The 17,131-nt window shown below is 44.9% G+C and overlaps 1 protein-coding gene across 10 annotated transcripts in view; it reads right to left on the reverse strand.

Moving 5' to 3' along the window:
- FAM107B (family with sequence similarity 107 member B) overlaps positions 1–17,131 on the reverse strand; it is an 87,148-nt gene that overhangs the window by 16,853 nt on the left and 53,164 nt on the right. The window lies entirely within an intron of this gene.

A 17,131-nucleotide genomic window follows, 5' to 3' on the forward strand; every position in this document is an offset into this window, starting at 1 on the left:
CTCAACAGAAGCTATTATAAGCCCAACTATGTGACGAGCAACATTTCATACTTTATTTAGAGGCCTGGAAATCTCTGTATAGGAAACTCTACTTCTCTGGGCTTCGATTTCTTCAAAAATGTTACTTCAGTTGAATGACCCGCAGACTTTCTCACTGATAACATTCAATGGTTCTTGAACCCATTCATGCCACTAACATAAGAAGCTTCTGCAAAGTCTAAAAAGGTCTATCTATCACACTGCCAAGGTGCTGCATGAAGTTCTGAATGGCTCCAGTCATTCAGAGTAGGGCAAGAAACAGGCAGCCCTGATGACAAGGGCCTCTCGTGCTGTTCTGAACGGAGGGGACTCAACAGATTTTTAAGCTAATGAATAATAAAAGAGAATTGTATTTCAGAAGATACACTATGCACTGAAAAATGCTGCCTGATCAGAATTCTACCTTTAATTTCCACTAAGCAACACATGGAAGTCATTATTTGACTCTACTATCCCAGAGAATTGGGAAATCCCATGCTTACAGATGGATTTTGAGTCCTTGCTTTTCATGTTTTTCCCTTTCCAAAGTTCACTCTGGGCCCAGCTCTCTGGCTATCCCGGGTACTTCTGCTGACTGCTTTCCAGAGGTGAATTACCATTCCCTCGGAAAACTTTCACAACTGGGCTGATAAAACGAATGCTGACCGTAGCTGGCTTGCCCCAGCAGACTGCTCTGGCTCCATATCTGCATATTTCTACATCAAACAGATACAATAAATTCAAAACCTAATCCTATAAGATTTAAAAATCAGAACTTAGAGATTATGCTAACTTTCATGTTTACCTAAATATTTAAGACCTAATTCTATCTAGAAGCACTAACACTTGAATCCTTTCTGAAACAATCTCTTGGCACATGGTAATGTGTACAGTTTACAGGTGTCTACTACCAACCAAAACGAAACAAACTTTTGAACTGTCATAACTTCTGGAAAGTTGAAAGTAATTCCAAGGTATTTTTGGAGAATCTGTTTCCTAAGCTGTCTCTAAGATTCTGGCAACCCTCTGGCAATACCCTGAGAAACCCAAGTTACGTAAGGTGGAGGCGGCAAACTCCAGACCAGGTCAGCCTGAAAACGGAAAGACACGGCTCGGATCCAAAGCCTCCCTCTCAGCACCCACAGTTCCCAGACAGGCAGGAGTCTGAGTTCCAGTAAGAATTTTTACCAAAGTGCAGTTGGCTTCATCACAAACTCCTGACTTGCCTAGCCCTAAGGCAAACCTAAAAGTTTCCATCTTAGACCAAGAGACACTGGCATCACCTGGAAATCAAAGGCAACAGACAAGTGCCCAGGGGATTTCTGTGGCCACCAACCTGGTGCACCAAGGCTTAGAAACGACGTCCCACCAGAGTCTTATGTGTAAGTGCAGAAATGTTATTGTTTCATCTCTGTCAAGGCCCACTACAGCTGTAGGACAGTCCCCTGTGGCTTCCCAGGACGGTCATTTAAAATAATGACGAGCTCAACAAATTTGCTGCCAATATGCTGTTGTACAAATGCCAAACAGTGAGGCTCTTGGGAAAGTATCACATTCATTTTCTCATCAATTTTTTCATCCCCCGAAAATGTATTTTTACAAATAAGGCACATATTTTATATTTAGAAAATGGCAGAGGAGGAGGGAGTGAGTAGAGTACTACGGAAGGCAAGAAATATCCGACAGACATCTGCCTACAGCAACCAGAAGCTGGCCCAAGTGAGGTGGGAACGACCAGTAGATGGCGACGGCTCCTCAACTAATGAGGTGTCCAGAGCCGGAATGGCAGGTCCGCTTTCCTTAGGACAGCCAGAGTGGGGCAGCCATGCCCGCTCTGCCCTCCTGCACTGTAGTCAAAGCACACCCCAAAAGCAGTTGGCCATTCTGAGAGATGTGGTGAAAGGAATCCATCCTGGAGCTGGTGTCCATGTCACCTGGGGGTATATGTAAGCTTCCCCCGTCACTTGGTCCTCATACAGCCCACGAGGTCGGGGTCATGACTCCCCAGTCTCCAAATGAGGCTGACAGTTTCAAGAGCATGGGTTAGAGTGGGGCTCCCTGCATCTGCATTCCAGCTTCCTCACTTGCTCTAAGTGTGATCTTGGGTAAGGGCCTTCGCCGGTTCAACAACAGCAACAATGAAAAAGGACTGATAGATCTCACAGGGTTGCTATGAAGAGTAAATAAGAAATGCACCCACCGGGCCGCGGTGGCTCACACCTGTAATCCCAGCACTTTGGGAGGCTGAGGCGGGCGGATCATGAGGTCCAGAGATGGAGACTATCCTGGCCAACACGGTGAAACCCTCTACTAAAAATACAAAAATTAGTTGGGTGTGGTGGTGCGTTCCTGTAATACCAGCTACTTGGGAGGCTAAGGCAGGAGAATCACTTGAACCTAGGAGGTGGAGGTTGTAGTGGACTGAGATTGCATCACTGCACTCCAGCCTGGAGACAGAGCAAGACTTTGCCTCAAAAAAAAAAAAAAAAAAAGAAAGAAAGAAATGCACCAAACACAATGTCTACAACACAGTAAGACTTCAACAGATGTCACCTGCTATGAGTGCTGTCACTGGCAACGAGTAAGAATAAATTAGTAACAATAACGCTGTCACTTGCTGCCCAAGGCTACCCAGATTTGACCTTGAGTCTGTGTAATTCCAAAAGCAAGCTCTTAGGCACTCCATGGGCTGGGATGACGATGGAGGAACCAGGTTTGAGTTTAACAGAATGATTTCCTGTCTCTCAACAGGACGCTGGAAGCTTTCTAATATCACAGCTTTACGATCCCAAACAGAAAACATCTTGCAATGGATGACATTAAAGTTAGACGGGAGGCAGGAAAGACAAATTTCATTCAAACATATTAATATAAATGTTTTTATAAGAATGTTTATGGCAGTGCCATTCATAATAGTCCCAAACTGGAGGCAACTCAAATGTCCACTAACAGTAGGATGGGTAAGTAAACAGCGGTGTGCTGATAAAGTGGAATACTACCCAGCAATGAGAATGAACCAACAATTCTGCAAGCAAAGCACAGTTGAATCTCACAAATACAATGTTGAGCAAACAAAGCCAGATGCAGAAGAGTATATACTGCATGCGTCCACGTACATAATGTTCAAAACCAGGCAAAACCAACCTTTGATGTTAGGTGTCAGGATAACGGTTATTTTGGGAGTGAACAGACGGCAGTACAAATGGGGCTTCCAGGGTCTGGAAAAGATTGTTTCTGGATTATACAGATTCTGGTGACACAGGTGTGTTCCCTCTGAAAATTCGCCCTCAATCAGTACACTTTTTTGGTGCATGCCCCCCTCTGCACGTGTAAGAGTACATGTTCAACAGCTATTAAAATTACTATCCAGAAATCACTTGGTAGCTGCTGCATTATGACAGTTCTGTCATTTCATCCATCTTAAACCGTGCACAACCCATGGGAAGTTATACAGCGTAACGGAAAAAAGCATCAGGCTTGAAGACCACCCATCTTGAATGAGAATCCCTTGTTAGGTCACTCATCAATTATGTGATTTTATAAAATTATTTAACTTGAGTCTTGATTTCCTCAACTGGAAATCAGAGCTAATACACTTGCACGTGCAGAGTTGATCTCAGCATTCTCAAAAACTCATGGAAAACATCTACCATCCATAGTACTTGCCCACATGACAGAAGCTCAACGAAGTGGGCAAACAGTCCCAACAAACTAATTCAATACTCCAACTCTCTGTTAAAGTTCCATCAACATGAAAGTGAATGACCATATACCGCAAGTATACTAGTTTAGACAAAGAATAATGATGAACCCAGTCTTGGCCTCTGTTCATTTTTCCAGTGTGGACAGGAAGGGATGACAGAGAGGGAACAGGGAGGGAGAAAGTGTTGTGGAAGAAAGGCAATGACTGGAGCAGGATCTCACAGAGGCTTGTGCCAAAGTTGGGTAACCCAAGACCCAGCTGCTATCTGTCAGAAGAAAGTGAGGCTGATGGTCAACCAATGACAGTTTGGGTTGCTTTCCATGGAAACTAGCAAATTACTCCTGCAACTAAATTTCTTCAGCCTTACACCTCCCCGAAGTCTCAATCTTGGCTAAAAAGAGGCATTTTCTATATTGTCCAAATATATTATGATCAAAGCCAAAGTTAAAAAAAATAAAGCAGCTCTTGCATAATCTAGTTTTGCCAGGAAATTGGATATTCAAACAAACTTAGAAAAGACTGAAGACAAAATATAGAGAGAAAATGAAAACAAAAACAAAAATACTCTAGGGTGTGAGAACAAGAAGTCTCTAGATAGAAGAAAACTAATAGAAAATAAAAAGTCATTCAATTCCTAGCTCAGGGGAGGAGGTAAAAATGGTTTAAAGGGTGAATAAAATCCTTCAAGGGCCCACAGCCAACTATAACAGCCCCTTGTCTCGGCAAGAGGCTGATCCTTGGTGACTTTTTTCACTCAGTTGAAAGTCCTAGGACTGCAGATAAGACACAAAGCCCACAGCCTCACTTCCTCCCCTCCTGTGCAGATTCCAGAATTCCCTGGTAGACTGCAGAGCTACCCTCGTCCTGTGAGTAGTACGTGGTGGGAGGGAGGAATGTCCCCTGGGCTCAGCCAACAGCAGCACATCTATGGGAGAAACGAGAAGGGTGACCAGACGTCTGCCATCTTCACCGTATGGAGGTGACACACAGTCGGAGCCTGCTCTGCTCTGCAGCTCTGGGTGCCCCAGCCTAGTCAGTCCCATCTGAGGCCCCAAAGCACAGAATGTTTATCAACCAAACAGGTGCATTTGGGCTTATTCCCAGGACAATGGCTGGGCCTGAGAACTATTCTAGAGAAATTTCCCCCTGAGAAGGGCCTTGGCTAACGTTCCCCAGACCAACTGCTCCCCAGGCGCTGGCAGTGTCACTTGGCCTGTCAGGTGTTATTTCCGGTAAGAAGTGCCTGTGCCTCTGGCCCTCAAGGTCTGCCCCCAAGGGCTGTGATCAGTGGTCAATAACAGAAAACAAGTGTCATTCTTCAAATATTCACAGCAACAGCATGTTACTATCCACATGACAGTCCACACCCGGGGGACTTTCCTCAGGTCATCCAGGGCTCCCTTCTTTGGTGACACTCTCCTGGGCATCTCCTGGGTCTGGGGCCGGTGTCCATCTCCTTGCTGATGCAAAGGCAGCCCGTGGACCACCCTCCCCCTGTCCTCTCCCACCTTTCTGCCCACACTTCCTCTTCCCTCCCTTTAACGCCACCAGCAGCCCAGGCAGGTGGCCACAGCCCTGTCCTCTTCTCTCGGTCATGCCTCTGGAGACCCCACACACCTTTACCCCTTCTGCTCCATGAGCTGTTTCTGAAGTGTGTGTGAAGATCGTTCCTGTCTTCCCGAGCTCTGGCTCTGAAATACCAACTTCGCACTGGAATGTTCACCTCAGAATCAACAGACATCGAGTCGAGCTCCACCTTACTCACCATTTACTGAAGGCCTCCCGGGTGCCAGACACTGCCCAGGTGCTGGGAACGACACTCAAACGACAGAGCCGACCCCACCCCAGAAGGCCTACACTGCAGCGGAAGTCATCCCAGGCAAATTTGAGTTGGAGCTATTGTTTCTCAAAAGCAACAGAGACGACAGCATACACATCATTCTTCAGCTGAGAAACAACCCCTCGCAGTCTTCCCTTAACTTCCTTATTTCTCCAAAAGGTTCTATCTCACAGGTTTCAACCCTAAGTACAGAATCGATCATCAGTTCCCTTCCATAAACGCATCTGAAAATCATCCCCTATCACCAGCCGCTCATCCCTCATCCTAGGAATGATGCACTTGGTTTCTCCACGGCCTCCATCCCCCCGGCTGCCTTTCCCCCAATCCAGCTGCATCCTCAGTCAAATCCAATGAGCTAACTCATTTCATCAGATCAGGGCCACCGAGCTAAGCATCAGTGGTCACCTCAAGAGAGGACGCTAAACTGCTTGGCCTTCTGTGGCCCCCTTCTCGATAGCGGAGTCCTCAATTACCTTTTCAAATGTGTGGTTCTTAACTCTCTGGCACCAACTCCAGGCAGCCAGTACACACCAAGCCCACGCACGTTCCCATCTCCACCCCTGCTCCCTATTTCCCCCTGGGCAGAAATCCGCCCCCACTGGCCAGTCAAACTCCAGGCACCTTGCAAAGACCAGCTCACAGCCTGCCTCCCCCAGTCTTCCTGGGGCCTCTCCTTTGGAGACATCTCCTCCTGTCTGAACTGCTGTGGAAGAACTGCCCTGGACGCCCCTTGCCACAGGCACTTCCCCACCCAGTGAGCTAATTTCCCACGTGTTTCCACATTGTCTCCCCTTGAAGGACACAGAAGTGAATCTCTGCAGAAGGGAAAAGACCTCTGAGTGACTTCCATCCTCTCCCCTCTGCCCTGGCACGACGGCTTGTACATAGGCCACACAAAGTAGCAGTGGCCTCACAGTGACTAGCAGACACAAGAGTTAGGAGAAAGCTGGAGCTGCCAACTTGTTGTGCCTCTGGCTGACCTCCAGAGGTCTGCAAACCTCTGGTCTTACCCCCTATATTGCCTTCCCCAGCCCTGGGCTGTATGTCATACTGTGTGTACCTTATTAAAATTTACTGAATGGGCCGGGCACGGTGGCTTATGCCTGTAATCCTAGCACTTTGAGAGGCTGAAGCAGGCGGATCATGTAAGGTCAGGAGTTTGAGAACAGCCTGGCCAACATGGGGAAACCCCGTCTCTACTTTAAAATTATATATATATACACACACACACACACACACACACACACACACACACACAAATGAGCCAGGCACGGTGGCGCATACCTGTAATCCCAGCTACTTAGGAGGCTGAGGCACAAGAATCGCTTGAACCCAGGAGGCAGAGGCGGCAGTGAGCCAAGATCACGCCACTGCACTCCAGCCTGGGCAATGCAGCGAGACTTCATCTCAAAAAAACAAAAAAAAAAAGTATTGAGTGAACAGGATAACATGGGTAGCTTAGAGTATCCACATGTAGGAACTTACCCCACCAAGTCTTCCCTGGCTCCCCCTCAGTGTTTTCCCTTTACTTTCCTGCAGGACTCCATTAATACCTCTCCTAGGATACTAAAGTCTGCTTCTATTAAAATTAAATTTGAAGTTGTCTTCTTTCTCACGTTAAGCCCATAAAGGGAAGGCCCAACTCGCACTCATTTCTTAACCTCGCACACATTTCAGTCACATGGTGGGCAGCCAAAATTGACCAGATAATGCTCACTTCACATTTAGAAAGGCAGACATCGGATTTCCAAAAGGACCCAAAAACAGAGTAGGGAAGGTCAACCGATGCTTTAAACAAATTCTGTGTCTTCATTTGATCTCAAAAGAGCTCAGAACTAGTAAGACATACAATCTTCTTAACACATACCAGTACAGAGAACCAATACCCATTTCTCTAACCAGCAGACATGCTTCCTCTTGAATAAGATGGCTCAAAAAAAAAATCCTCACTAAAAGTCCGTAACACTAACTGCTGTGTATGAATAGTGAGTCTTTTGCCAAAGAAAGAGAACGTAAGACTTTTGTCTGGTGGGAAATAGATATATTAGTACTTTGGCTTGCATAAATATTCCCATGAAATAATTAGTAGTTCATTAACATGCAGCACATCAATCTGCAAAAACTTCTAAGCAATCAAAATCCTGCCAATTAATGGTTTCTTTAATAAGTGATTGCCTTAAACTCATTGGCCTTAAAATTGATAAATTACACTTATCACATAACATTTGATAGATGACTATTAAGTGATTTGGAGTTTCTCTCTCCTATGTAAAGTAGCTTGATGAAATCTGAAATTCAAGGACTCTTGATTTTACCACTGAAGCATGTTCTGTGGTCTAACAGTGTCACCCAGTGGTAAAAGGCACAGTTTGGTGTTCAGGGGAGCTGTTGCTTTTTAAAAGAAATAACCATCATACGTGTTTCTTTACTAAAAGGAAAATAAAAAAAACACTTTTTTTGAATTGCAAGAAGAAAACCAGTATGAAAATTCTAAAAACCATGACCGGCACAGAAGAGAGCAGCTCGTCATCCAAGGCCACTCTGAAGCCTTTGGAGACCACTCAGGAAGGAGCATGCAGACCTGAGCTTTGGAGACCACTCAGGAAGAAGCATGCAGACTTGAGCTTTGGAGACCACTCAGGAAGGAGCATGCAGTCCTGAGCTTAGGAGAGAGGTGCGGTGGTGTAGGACCTGTGACTCAGAGCGGTGCAGGAGGAGCTAAAATTAGTCCATTCCCCAGGCCAAATGAGACACCACAGTCCACCCTCGCTCTCAGCTGCACTGCGTCCTTCCTGCTTTGCCCATCTGCCATGCAGCCACAATTGTCTAAAGTTCAGCTCTTTCAGGAAAAAAAAAGCAACCAATTCTGTTCTGAGGTTCACTATCTGATCCTAAAAACTTAAAACAAACAAACAAACAAACAAAAAACCAAAGAACTCTCATATGGTGAAGCTTAACTGAAATAATAAATTATTTAGCTTCCTTATCTGCAAAAAGAGAAGGCTGTGCCAGATGACCCCTGAGATCCCTTATTAGTGAAATGTTCTGATAATAGAGAAGAGTTTGGCTTATCTGCTGGTCTCCACCACACAGGCTTATAACCAAGAGCCCTACAGCTCTTGTCCCACCCTGAGGGCCTGACTGACCTGTGGAGGGCCACACCTTGGCCTCCATTCACTCACCCCTGTTCCCAAGAACCAATGACTTCTTTACATGAAGCCTACTTTGAGTAAGTTTTTAGGTACGCATGTTGAATTACCCAAGCTGCACCCACCCTCACTCCAAGTCCCCCGAGGAGAGACTCAACTGCTTGGCCCAGGATTACAGAAGCCCACACGGGAAGGCAGAGTGGAGCAGATGTTATTTAACCACAAGTCTGTATCCTGGGGCTCCCACAGTCAAGAAACACATTTTTTCAAAATCAAGACCCTTGAACTAGCAGCAATAGTCACCCATACCATATATGATAAACAAAAGTGAGCCAATGTTTATTCTTCTTTGCGTAAAATCACCTATACCAACACCTATACATTACAGCATCATTCAATTAATTCAAGTCTGAATCCCAGAAACTCTCCTGGAATCAAGCCACAGTTCAGCCCTATTTTTCCTCCCTAGTTTTTCCTGACATACCTTTGCTTACTGTATAAATCCACGGATATTCTTCTTGCCTACTCCCACCAAAGCCCAAATATACATGAAAAAAGTTAATGATGAAGTTTTTCTTATTCCTTTACATTTAGAAAATCAGCATCTACTCTCATAGACCACTTGTAAGAAGATAAATTTCTGCTACTCTCTTTCTGAAGAGTTTGTTGGCAATGTGTAGCAAAAGGCCTTACCATGAAACAGCCTTGAACGTGGTTACTTCCACTTTTAGTGGAAGTAAAGAGATCAACAGAGATGTAGACAAGTGTACACAGAATGATATTTATTCCGGCATGGTCTATGATAGTGGAAAAAATGGAAGCCATTTAAATATCTAATAATGGAATACAATGCAGCTTAAAATAATTCCTTATTAGAATCAATAATGAAAGGGAAAATATTCACAAGGCACTAAATAGGAGAAAAACATCAGGTTCCCAACAGTATGCCCTTTACTTTGGAAAATAAATGCCTACGTGTGTGTCTGTGTGTACAAATGCACAGCACGGTGATCCTCAAAGTGTCATCCCAGGGTCCGAGGCATCGGCACCACCATGGAATTAGTTAAATGCGAATACCTGAGATGCAGTGAATCAGGGTCTCTGGGGGGTGGGCCCAGCAACCTGTGTTTTCATCATGTTTGCTAAGTGTCATATAACCTTTGCGGTAGACATTAAATTTATTCCATTGTACAGACAGGAAAACTAAGGCCCAGCGAGGCCAGGTGACTTGCCTAAATCTACAAAGCTTATCAAGTGGCAGCATCACGCAGCCAGCTCCAGAGTCCATGCTCTGAGGCGCTTTGCTACAGCGCCTCTCTATATTAACTCTCCTATTTGGACGTGTGCTCTGTGCTATTTCTGCTAAATTAATGGCAGGATGCATCCCACTGTTGTCTGACCATCTTCATAGCAGTTTAGTGCTTCTGTTACAAAGCTATTGATCTGGGGGTTGGGGGTGTCTTGGGCACTATCACTAACATCCCCATTAATATACCTCTTGATGAATATCTGGCTGACATCTTTGAAGGCTAAAAAAAATATTTAGATCTAAGTGCACGTTAAATATCAGCACACATAAGCAAAAACTTGAATGCCATCAGTGACGGCATGCAGCATGATACTGACTAAACACACGAGGCACTTGTTGCCTGCTGGAGTGGAGCAGCCATGCGGCAATCCCATGCACAGCTTCCAAACCATCTGGCCACCATCTTTGAAATTATACAAGTTTTCATTGACTTCTTTTCCTTTTTTGGTGTTTGCATGATTTCAAAACTTGCATGTAACAGAATCCTTATTTACATTATGTTATTTTACAGTCACAACATTAAAATTGGTAAAATAAAGTTATCACACTTAATTCCTAAACTGCAAGTTCCCGAAGAAAGAGGCCTCCCCGGGAACTTTTCCCCTATGTTATTTTCTGAGGAGAAAACACCCTGGTCATTCATCTCAGGAAACTACAAACAGGATGGACTGAGAAGATGGTTGATTTCGGCCTAATCATTCATGAGAGGAAGGAAACTACACAGACCACGAAAAGCTTCCTGCTGGGCTAGCTTTCAAAGCCCTCAAACATTCCTGTCTTCAAAAGCTGAAAAATAATTCCATAATATTTAGGACCTGGCCCAACTGGCCAAACAAACTAATACTTTCTTTTTTTTTTTGAGACGGAGTCTTGCTCTGTCGCCCAGGCTGGAGTGCAGTGGCACGATTTCGGCTCACTGCAAGCTCCGCCTCCCATGTTTACGCCATTCTCCCGCCTCAGCCTCCCAAGTGGCTGAGACTACAGGTGCCTGCCACCACGGCCGGCTAATTTTTTTTTGTATTTTTAATGAAGACGGGGTTTCACCGTGTTAGCCAGGATGGTCTCGATCTCCTGACCTCATGATCTGCCCATCTCGGCCTCCCAAAGTGCTGGGATTACAGGTGTGAGCCACCGCGCCCGGCCACAAACTAATACTTTCAAAAGAAGAGACTATCTTCAAACAGACTTAATGATAGAAACTGTAGAAGGAACACAGAGACCATGTGTTCAACTTCCTCATTAGGACAGATGAGGAAACTGAGGCCCAGAGATGAAATGACTAAGTTAAGAGAGTGGCAAAGACATTCTGGACCACACAGTGGCAAAGCTCGGACTAGGACCAAGATCAGAGTCCGGTCCACTCTTCACTACCCAACACTGCCTCTCACTTCTGACTGCTTTGCAAATTTTCTAAATGGATTGCTCACATTTTCTACTGAATTATGGGTGTTGTGGCACTGTGAGTAACACCACCATTAACGCTACCTCTGGATCAGTAGCTGGATGGCATCTTTGAAGACTGTAAAATATGTTTCAACTATAAGTACACTTTAATAACAGCTCGACAGTTTTATCTGCTTCTATAGCTGATCAAGTTTTAAGAAGTACAAAGTCATCATGATGATTTTTAAAGCTTCTCAAGCTAGGAGAAAACTACTGCCTTTTTTTAAATTTGCAGTATTACCACCGAGCAGCTACAATGTTTAAAAACCAGTGACTGCTCAGACACAGTTATTTAGACATCCTCTGAGTCTCTACTTCCCACTGCATCTTGCTCCTATTAAAACCTACTATTCCTCAAGCATCAGCATTCCAAATGAAATTAAGTAAGTTGGTGAACAAATTAAATTCAACCCTACCAACCACCAAAGTAAAGACCAGTCTAATTGACAACTCGACCCCAATAATCCCATCAGAACATAATGAAGGCTCAAAAAATGACACAGATGGGCCCACGCTACCAAAAATAAACCAGATGCCCCCTCTTCTCACCAACATGTATGACTGCAAATCCTTTACTGCACGGCCACTGTAACTCTACTTTAATCTCCTACCTCCTAGATAAAAATTGTTGGGATACCCAATCACTGAATTGTTCCTACCTCCTGGCCACATCCAACCCAGATCTGGCCCTATTTCCCTAATTCCACCTTCAAACCACCCAGTCCAACCACAAACCCAAGTCTGCCTTTCCAAAATAATCCCAGGGTTCTTCTGGGTACACCGGTCCCAGCAGAAGCAACTAAATGAAGCCAACTTCTGTATAACTACACGTTGTGTTCCCGGTGGTTTTTGGCTGATGAAATTAGACACTGTCTGAAGTAACTAGTAACGTATGGCAGAGTAGAAAGAACCTTAAATAAAAGGTCCACAAACCTAAATCCTGACTTCGCTCTCTGGGTTTGTTTCCTTACTGGTAAAATGACAGCCAGTCATCCTATCATTTTATAACTTTTTCATCTCAAATCTCCATATATTGGCCAAACTGTGGGTCAAATAGGTTTGTTTCTATGGAAGAGTATGTTCTAACTTCCAACCACTCACTTACTACAGGTTGAGCATCCCTTATCCGAAACACCACAAGTGTTTCAGATTTCAAAGCTTTTCCGATTTTAGAACATTTGCGAGTGTTTGGAATATTTCTGAGTATCTACACTCTGAAATGCTCCAGTGAGCATTTCCTTTGAGCATGTTGGTGCTCAAAAACTTTTGAATTTTGGAGCATTTCAGATATCAGATTTGGGATGTTCAGCCTGTATTTCACTTTTGAAATACTGAATTAGTGAAGTGTTTGTCTGGAAAACTTCATTTTTCACTCTTAAAAAGAAAAAAGAGACCTTAATGCCAGAAACAACGGTAACAATGATGTGTTTTTTCTGTAGGCTTAAAATGTTCCATAATTGAAAGAATTTAAGTTGGCTCTTATTTGATTTCTGCTTCTGCAATGAACACTGAGCATGAGGACCGGGACACATCTGTCTGGGTCTTTGGAGGATTGTCTGTCTCTAACCAAACCCTAGAGAACAGCTATTTCCATGGCCCAGGTCCTTTTAATTCAAGTCTGTTTTCTTACTTCCCTCTCTTCAGGCCACCTCGTGGGCTTTCTGTGAACAACCAATAGGCAGGTTTCTTAGGGAAGACACCAAAAGCAAGAAAGGAGTAAAGCAACAGCTGTCAGCAAGCCCAGGACCCAGAGCGCTCTCTGGTTGACTGAACCTGGCTGGCTTAACCGGTTGCTATGTCTCCTACGGGGGAGCACAGGGTGGGCCTGAGGATCGAGAGGGGAGCAAGACGTGGTCCAGGAGCTCCCAGCCTGGAGGAGAAGACAGCAGACGCAACAGACCCACCCAAGGGTCAACAACTCTGAACACGGACACCCTGGGGGTCCAGGGGGAGGCACAGGGAGGCCTGAGGGACCAGATGCTCTCCGAGAGCACCTCCTGCCAGTTCCAGGGGAGGCACGTGTGCCCTCGTAGACAGTTCCATAAGGATGTGTGGGACGCAGGTAACAACACCTAGCTGCAAGTAGCTGGAAGCGCGGGGCTCCTCTGCAGCTCACACGAGAATGTTGGAGTTGGCCCAGGGCTGCTTCAGCACTTGCAGGTGGCAGGAGGGACCTGGGCTCTTCTCCTAGCCCTGCCTCAGCTGCCCCAGGCACACATGGGAATAAGGGAAGGCAGGGACAGCCCCTGAGGAGGGCTCTCTCCAGCTGGAAGGTAAGGCACTCCCAGAAGCCCCTGGGGGCCTTCCTCCATCCCCTCATTGGCCAGAACAGTGTCACATGACCACTCCAGCCACAAAGGGTGCCAGGAAAACGCAAATTGGCATTGAGCACGGAAGAGGGGATGGCAATGGCTGTCAGGTGGACAATCAAGCCTGCTCTACATGTACACATGCACACACACGCGCACGCACACACACACACAGAGTTACCAAGTGAATGCTGAGTTCCCCCCTAAATTCCTATGTTGAAGCCCTAACCCCCAAAGTGACAGTATTTGGAGGTGAGACCTTTGGAAGGTAATTAGGTTTAGATGAGATCATGAGGCTGCAGTCCACATGACGGGATCAGTGTCCTTATAAGAAGAGGAAAAGAGACCAGAGCTTCTTCTTTCTCAGTCTCTCTCCCTGTACTCTCCAGCCCCAATGCCATGTGAGGGCACGATGAGAAGATGGCTGTCTGCAAGCCAGGAACCCAATCTGCTGGCACCTTGCTCTGGGACTTCTAGCCTCCACAAGTGTGAGGAAATAAACATCTATTGTTTAAGCCACCCAGTCTATGGCATCTGTTATGGCAGCCTAAAGAGACTAAGACACATACGAAATTCAACCGCCTTCAGCGGCAGGCCATCCTCCTGACAAGGGGCTCGCCGGGCCGCTTAGTTAACTACTCTGGATCCCAGCTCTAAGCTAAAAGGGAAACAAGAGTAATGGGAGTTTCTTAGGACTGCTAAGTACTCGCAGCATCTATAATGAAAGCTGCAATAAGCAACAAAGATGAGAGAAGTTTAGACCTTTTAGCCTCAGCTTTTCCATTTATGTAAAGCCTCCCTTTTAAACTAAGGGGGATTTGGCAAAAGTTTAATGTAAACACATTTGTAGTGAGTGTGGGCACTGGAATAAGGGAGTAAACTACACTGCCCCTGAACTTTCCTGATTCAACTCTGCACATTAATTCAACTCCCTCTGGAGGCCTGTGGTTCTAAGAAGCCAGGCCTTGCCATTTTCCCACAGGCTGCCTTGCAGAGTCATGAGTAAACAAAAGCAAGGCAACCCCAGCTCCATGAGACCGTTCACTCACCACCAACAGTGATCTCAGTCACTCCATCACAGCACACCCAAATCCAGAAACTCGAAGTGATCTCCCCACAGGACTGAGCTGAAGCCTTTCACTATCTGTACGGACAGTAACAGACACAGGAAAACTTAAAAGTAGAATGGGAAAACGACTGCATCCTGCAAGTGAGCATCCTACTTGGCAAACAAAGAACACAGAACGATGAAAGCCTAAAAGCAAAGAGCTCACTGGTAAATACCCAGACATCGGGTATCACTGCATAACAACTTTTTTCTTATGGGAATGGAAAGGAGGCTGTTTTAGAAAATATTCAACATTTCAAAAATGCATGTAATTCTAGAGTGAAAAGAGGCCTTGGAGAAATACCACTTCATTTTAGTGACGAGGAACACAGACATCAGTCATAATCCAGATCCTATAGAAGTGAAGTGATCCAATTCACCCTGACTCCAACAGGATGCTTGTAAGGATCATTTAAGACTACTGCAGTAATCTCATGTCTACTTTGTAGTTTCCAGCCTCAAGTCAATTCTCTCTCTGTCTCTCTCAAAACAAAGCCTTAATAGTCACTCCTTCTCCCACTACACAAGTCTGTGAGAACCACCACCACCTACCACTGAGTCTACAGCTCTAGTCCTTGGCTGTCGGTATAAGGACTTTTGCCCCAAGAACCAATACATCCTCCATCAAGTTACTCACTCTGGCAATTCATTGCATTGCAATCAAGTCTGTTACTACCTAATAACTCCATGGTCAAGTAATGTTTGCCCAAAGTCTCAACACATCATCAAGGGATTTAAATCCTGTAACAGCAGTAATGACTCAGGGGAAGAACAGAATAGAGTGGTACAGAAACCCTCAAGCAAATGCTCCACCTGATACGAAGTCCACATGAAATGGAGAACTCTGCTCCTTTCCCTAAAGTTACCCAAGTTGTCGTGCTTTTTCTTTTGTTGTAACAGGATTTATTACCCAAGAACCCAGCATCCCATCAGCTTTGACTTCACTCACAGCTCTTATCACAAAGGTCAGAACTTTTTTAACAGTACCTTTTTTAAGTTCACAGAAATAGGAGCTACTGGTTACTTTAACTAAATGAAAAGGACAAGGACAAAGGATACGTCAACATACTCATAATGAAAACTTTTTTACTGACAGCTGGTTATAAAGGAAATCATTCATCACTTCTAGAGGAACAATTGTAAAATAATCATCTAACAAGAAACTACAGATCATCATAGCTAACCACTTCCTTTATGCCTTAAAAAAAAATTAATCTGGGCCGGGCGCGGTGGCTCAAGCCTGTAATCCCAGCACTTTGGGAGGCCGAGGCGGGCGGATCACAAGGTCAGGAGATCGAGACCATCCTGGCTAACACGGTGAAACCCTGTCTCTACTAAAAACACACACACAAAAAAAAACTAGCCGGGCGAGGTGGCGGGTGCCTGTAGTCCCAGCTACTCGGAAGGCTGAGGCAGGAGAATGGCGTAAACCCGGGAGGCGGAGCTTGCAGTGAGCCGAGATCGCACCACTGCACTCCAGCCTGGGGGACAGAGCAAGACTCCGTCTCAAAAAAAAAAAAAAAATTAATCTGAACAGTTTAATTACAGTAGAATAGTGTTACCTCCTTAAACAGATTGAGTGCTTAAAATGTAGCACAAAGGCCATGAAAAATGAGACAATTCTTTTAAAAGTTTTCGGAGGCAACTCAGAGTTGAAAAAACAAAATCTAAAAGTAATTCTCTACATTTTGGTTTATAGTGTTTTGTTTGTTTGTTTGTTTGTTGTTGTTTTTTGAGATGGAGTTCGGCTCACTGCAACCTTCGCCTCCCAAGTTTAAGCGATTCTCCTGCCTCAGCCTCCTGAGTAGCTGGGACTACAGGCGCCCACCATGCCCAGCTAATTTTTGTATTTTTAGTAGAGATGCGGTTTCACCATTTTGGCCAGGCTGATCTTAAACTCCTGACCTCAGGTGATCTGCCCGCCTTGGCCCCCCAAAGTGCTGGGATTACAGGCGTGTGCCACCTCACCTGGCCGAAAATCTTACAAATGTCAAACTGGGTAAGATTTCAAGTATTTGTGAGTATACTTTATCCAAGATTTTAAAATTCAGTTTATAGTAGAAAGTACCTAAACACAATGGTACATGGGACATGTTAATTAGGAAGGACACTATTTTCCTCATTTCATCTATGAATCTTTAGAATTGAAGACATAAACCTTATATTCCACTGGAAAAAAAAATCTCTGTATTACCATTACTATAAATTGTTATACCTGATAACAACATATTATCACCAATGTCAAGGAATCT

The sequence above is a fragment of the Macaca fascicularis genome, chromosome 9, assembly GCF_037993035.2.
Source record: "Macaca fascicularis isolate 582-1 chromosome 9, T2T-MFA8v1.1".
Classification (NCBI taxonomy): Eukaryota; Metazoa; Chordata; class Mammalia; order Primates; family Cercopithecidae; genus Macaca; species Macaca fascicularis.